Consider the following 6,675-nt stretch of genomic DNA (forward strand, 5'->3'; position numbering starts at 1 on the left):
TGTGGGGGCCACTTTAGTAAAGTGAACTCATTGTCATGTTCAAGAAACCAATTTGAAATGATTCAAGCTTTGTGACATGGTGCATTATCCTGCTGAAAGTAGCCATCAGAGGATGGGTACATGGTGGTCATAAAGGGATGGACATGGACAGAAACAATGCTCAGGTAGGCCGTGGCATTTAAACAATGCCCAATTGGCACTAAGGGGCCTACAGTGTGCCAAGAAAACATCCCCCACACCATTACACCACCACCATAATTGCATTAGTGAGAAATTGAACAGGTGTTCCTAATAATCCTTTAGGTGTGTGTATAACACCAACAATCTTAGAGGCCACCTACAGTATCTACAATTTGATGTATTAAACTATTCTATATTTCGTATTGAATTACTAATGTGTCAAAGAGAAATTTTATTGTTCAGAAGTTGATTTTTTTGATTCAGGAGATTCACTATGTCTTTATATTCATTATGTCTGTATATTTCAATATGAAGTCTCATGTGATTTGATGCGATGTGTAAAAACAGCCGTTGCATTTTGAAGTGGAACTGGCAGCAGACTGACAGTTAAAGGGCAGGAGTTGCTCCGTCCAAGCCGTCTATCATAGTCATCTAAGATGTCACTTCAGGACGGAAGTCCATTTTCACATTTTAAAGGACCCATTCTTTAGCAAATTTTGAGGCTTTGATTATGTTTTTTGGGTGTTTAACATGGATGTTGATGTTTCTAATAAAAAAAACCCGCTTTATATTTCACATATTTCAAGTCTATTGTTAAATTATTAAAATACTCTGCTCCAATAAAGGGAATGCATATGCAATAAGGTTAAACTACAAATATCCCTATCGATGCCTTTTCATCACATCTTCAGTAAACCCAGCTAGTATTTCTTTAAAGGGCCGCAATCCCAGAAAATGCACTTTTAAATGTTTATCTACAAGAAATTGAGTCGGCAACATGAGTGCAGAAACACCCTGTAAGTATACAAATACATCTATTCTTCTTTTTGTAATCTCCTTTAAACCACAAAAGTGACACAAAACAGGCTGTTGGTGATCCACTAACATTCGGATGTCATATTGATTTATGCTTGCCCGTGACCGCCTTATGAGCGCATAGTTCCACCAGAGACAAGCTGTCAGCCATTTTCAGGCAAGAGTAGATGTAGCCTAGTGGCTTGTGCCAGAGACAAAAATGTAAAAATTATTGGATCTAAAAAGAAAATGACATCACTGTCTTACACATCATGTCTGTTTTGTCTGTTAGTAATATGCACGCACATGATTAATCATCAATGGCCAACATTTCATAGAGTAAATGGTCAGCAAATGTTTTTTTATCTATGTTTTTGTTTTTTCCATTTAATTCGTATTTATGAACGAGGCATTAAGGTGATTTTTATTGCAGTTAGTGTATGGTTTTGGTTGGGCAAGGCTTAACAGATCTAATTGCTCTGTCCACCATATTACTTGTCTTGATGTCATCCAAAGCACATGTGGAAGAACTTTACCTCCTATTATGCAAACGGGGAGGGGAGCAGAAGCTAATTTGCATTTAAAGAGACATACACAAAAACGGCTTGTTTTCCATTGCAGCCACAAATAGCCATGTTCAACATATTGTAATGAATGATATGTGGTGTATTTTGAGCTGAAACTTTACAGAGAGGTTACCTGTGGATACCACTGACTATTTTTACATTGCAGAAAAACTCCTGGATTAGCGGCCCTTTAAAACTTGGGCTAAGGTAAAGCCAGGACTAGTCCTTAGTAAAATTTAGATGTTTAAGCATCTTTTAAAAACATGCATTGGGAAAAGAAGAAACTAGTTTATATCTTCACATAAATCAATGGCACTGGCTTAATTTTACATCTCTCAGCAGAAACATGTGTCTTAGTCTAGGACTAGCCTTAAGCGTTTTCTATGAAACCCAGGTAAAGAGAGTTTGCACTGCCACATGTATATACTGTTTTCATGCCATAAGCCATTTTAAGTTAATGTATTTCTTTACAAAAATATACCTATCTTAGTTAACTGGTATTTTCAAAGTATTCTCTATGTGCACTTCAACAGCGTGACAGTAATACTGCTATAAATCAATCAATGCAAATCCTAATTAAAAAGCAATTTTAATGTACCTTTACAAAATACATCCAAAAATCAAGGCAACATGCTTGAATAACATTTCCTAGGAAAAGTCATTATTCAGAACTCTTAAAAATAAATAAAAAAATAACACTGGGCCTGGATACTGATTATCCTGAACACGTCGCCGGGGAATACAAATACTTTTTAAGGAACAAAAAAAGTCTGTCCTATTCTTCATGAAAGATGTTTCTGATTTGCAACATTCAGCCAAATTTTCTACACTTTTCTGAATGGCGAAATCTGTGGGGACACAAACAGTTATAATAAATACAAATAAAAAGAAGGGCAGAAACAAGAACAGGCATTTACCCCACAGTTCACACAGTCACAGTTTATAAACCTAACACTTAAATCACATGTATTCTAGTTCCTCATAAAAATATTTACATTTGGTGCAGTTTATCAGCAAGTAATGCTAAACACGTGAAATTAAGCAAACCACTGCTATGTATACGAGACAACATAGAGCTTTGATGAAAGCTATTGATGTTGCACCGGGCTGAGCAAAGAGTTTTGACATCTCCTGAGGAAAAGTCTCAAAGCAGGCACAACATGGTGCTTTGGCATTCCACACTCCCATACTCCACTCCCTGGCTCTGTCAGTCAGAAGGGTCAAGACGTAAGTCACCTTTGCCTTATCCTCAGTTTAGCGCCATGGCTGGAGCAATAAGACCAGAGCCTTGGGATCCCCATCATAAGCTGGCGGATAAATGGCATGGGGTTCAGGCTCAAGAGACAGGGAGCGGCTCTACGACCAGTGGCCATCAGCTGAAGTTGTTCAAGATGGGCCATGAGCTCGACGACTCGAGAGTTAAGGGCTCCTGTTTCCTGGGCAGTGGCATTGAGTGGATAAGTCTGATGTCCCAGCATGGCACCCTGGTGCTGCCGTGCAGAACAGAGGGGGTCCACCACCGCTGAGTCCATAGTGTGGTCGAATTGTTCTGTCATGAAGGAGATCGGACTCAACTATGCGGGTCAATGAAAACGTCTTGGTAACGTCTTTAACCTCAGTTTCCTGATGGAGGGAAGGCGATGTTGTGTCGAGACGACAGATGGGGTTCGCCCTTGAGAAACCAATCAACTCTGACAACGATAGAAGAGGCCAATGAAATTTGCCGAATGAAATTTGCATGCCGGTCTCCGCCCCCGGATATCCGGTATAAAAGGAAGGCGGCGTGCAGCATTCATTTACCTTTTGTTCTGAAGAGCCTGAGAGCCTCTCATGACTACAGCACGCTGTATCGTGTCACAATCTCTAGCGAAGCGACGGTAACAGGCCTGGGCGTGTCAGCACAAGGCTATCGTGAAACTGTAACCTACCAGTGTGATGGTCGGGGGGTCCCAGTGCTTTCTTGGAGAAAGATGGGTACAGCCCTGACCAGTAACCTTTCACGGACGGAGGCCATAGCTCTATACTGACGAGACGCCATCCGGATCGGGTTTACACCGGGTAAGCGCAACTTCCTTCTTATGGGTATGGAGCGGAGACGAGGCGGATTCCGCCTTCTTGCGCCCTTTAGGAACCTGGTGACCAGGTCGTGCTGCCTTAGAGACTTTCCATCAACTGAGTCGTGACGAGTGGCGATGGCGGCTACATACACTTTCAGTATGGAGGGGGAGATGTTTTGTGTCGAACGACACCCGATCGAGCACCTCCGTGGGTCTATTCGTTGAGAGAGACACCAGGACGAGAAGAGGCACCATTTATAGGCGTCTAACCTTCTAGTTGATGGAGCCCTTGCCTGAGCAATGGTTTCCCCCACAGAGGGGGGTAGCCTGCTCAGGATCTCCTCTTCCTGTCTAGAGACCAGACATGGAGGTTCCAGAGGTTGGAGGTTCCCCTCTCTCAGGGGAATGGGCCAGGGGGGAGTTGTTATCAAGAGCATCAGCTCCGAGAACCAAGTGCGGTTGGGCCAATGTGGCACAACCAGTAACACTTGGTGCTCCTCTTCCCTGACCTTGAACAGTGTCTTTGCAAGGAGGCTCACTGGGGGGAAGGCGTACTTCCGCTTGTACCGCGGCTAGCTGTGCGCAAGGGCATCCGTGCCGAGGGGGGCCTCGGACAGGGAGTACCAAAGCTGGCAATGGGTGGTGTCGAGGGAGGTGAACAGGTCTACCTGGGCCTGCCCGAACAGCATCCAAATGAGCTTGACTGCGTGGGGGTGGAGTCGCCACTCTCCGCGAAGCGTATACTGACGCGCGTCAGCTGTCTGGTTCAGTTCGCCTGGGATGTGTGTGGCCCGCAGGGAGCGTATCACCTGCTGACTACACAGGAGGAGGCGTCAGGCAAGTCCTGTTAGCTGTCGTGAGTGTACGCCACCCTGGTGATTGATGTACGCCACGGCTGTAGTGCTGTCCAGGCGGACCAGCACATGCTGGTCTTGCATGAGAGGCTGTAGCCTCCTCAGTGCAAGTAGCACAGCCCACAACTCTAGGCAATTGACATGCCAGCGCAGGTGGGGGCACGTCTAGCGTCCCGCTACTGCGTGCCCGTTGCACACTGCACCCCACCCCTGCAGGGAGGCCTCCGTCATCACCACGACGTGCCTCGTAACCTGCCCAAGAGGGACCCAAGTCCGGAGAAAGGCCATGGAAGACCAAGGGATTAGGGTGCGTCTGCAGAGGGGCGTTATCACCATGCGCCTGCTGCCGGTGTGCCACGCTGTCCTCGGAAATCGACTCTGTAGCCAGTGTTGGAGCGGTCTCATGTGCATCAACCCGAGGGGTATCAACCCCACCGAGGATGCCATGTGTCCCAAGAGCCTCTGAAATTGTTTCAGGGGGACTGCTGGCTGCCTGAAATGTTACAGGCAGTTCAACACCGACTGGGCGCATACTGCGGACAGTAGCGCCGACATGGTAACAGAGTTGAGTTCCATACCGAGAAAGAGGATGCTCTGCACGGGGGAGAGCTTGCTCTTTTCTCAGTTGACCTGTAGTCCCAATCAATCTAGGTAACAGAGCACCAGGTCCCTTTGTGTATACAACAGATCTCGTGAGTGTGCCAAGATAAGCCAGTCGTCGAGATAGTTTAGTACCCGCACACCTTTCTCCCTGAGGGGAAGACCCGTGGAGACAGGGACAGACCGAAAGGGAGGACTCTGTACTGATATGCCTGCCCCTCGAACGCGAACCGTAGGAACGGCCGGTGTCGAGGGAGGATCGAGACATGAAGTAAGCGTCCTTCAGGTCGATTGCCACGAACCAATCCTGACACCTGATAGATGTCAGGATTCGCCTCTGCGTGAGCATCCTGAACGGCAGCTTGTGTAGGTGCTTGTTCAGGTCACGCAGAAGAAACAAGTGTCTTCTACCATCACAAGTAAGTGGTCTTGGTCATTTTTGAAATGGGCAAGCAGCAACATCACTGCCCCACAAACATGACCTCCTCAAGCTCTAATCTTTGTGAGGATTCTCCATGCTCTGTAGCTTTGTTCTGTACATTGAAAGTGAAAGTACTCTCATATTCTTCTGAACTTATTGGTAGTGGCTTCTTCAAAGCTGTCGTTCATGTCAATGCCAGGGAGCTCTTTTAAGTGTGCTTTCATTCCTGCTGGCAGAAAAAGATATGACCACTTATCAAGTGACTCTTTGGTTTCCTTTCCAGTCTGGATGTCGTTTCTTTTGGATGTGTAAGTAGAAATCATTAAGTTGTTGATTGTCTTCACATTGCTTTCATTATTTTGAAACATTTCTACCAATTGCTTTTTTTCTGCCAGCTGCCAGCTTCATTTCTCTAACTGGCAGCTGTGGATCAGAATTTATACAACCATAATCCACTTTTCATTTCTTTGTTGATACTTCTAGTCTAGTAGCATTTGTTCTGTTCAAATGATCAATTTTTCACACCAGTTGCTTAAGGAGAGATCATATCCACTTCCTATGACCTGGGAATTAATCTCATCTCTGAAGAAAAGTCAGTAACCATAATATTCCGTATTTATTTTCCGTATATATATCTTTCTTTGTTGGACATTTACTGACTTCCAGGAACAACGAAAGCTTAATGACAGTCATTGTCATACATCAAAGTTTCAGAGCAAGTGTCACCCATAAAATTAACCAATGTAAACAGGTTACAGGGTGTACACTTTCATGCACCATTCAGTTCTCAACTTTTCAGTTACCTACCAATTAGCTAGCTGCAACAGTCAGCACTACTGCTTTCTCACTAACTGAGAATTGCTAAACAAATGTCTTCTTCTTAATTTTACAGCCTGCCTGTCAACCAAACAGTGCAGTTCAGTTGCATTTCACAATTCGTTGTCAGAATGGAAAAAGCTGATGGCCTATTATAGTTTGCTAAATGGCCTCATTACTTTGTTCACGAAAACGGCCCTCGTTGTGGCATGTTCTTGTTCCACTGTATTGAGGATGCATCAAGAGTGATGCACAAAGTTGTTTGTCGTCCCAGCATTCAAAGCGACTGTAGGGCCACAGTGCAACAAATCACCAGCAGCTAAAACAGTTGATATAGCAATAGCCAACATCGCATGAAATGGGCCCCAGATCTTCAAGACTGGAGC

Source organism: Triplophysa dalaica, chromosome 13 (genome assembly GCF_015846415.1).
Source record: "Triplophysa dalaica isolate WHDGS20190420 chromosome 13, ASM1584641v1, whole genome shotgun sequence".
Classification (NCBI taxonomy): domain Eukaryota; kingdom Metazoa; phylum Chordata; class Actinopteri; order Cypriniformes; family Nemacheilidae; genus Triplophysa; species Triplophysa dalaica.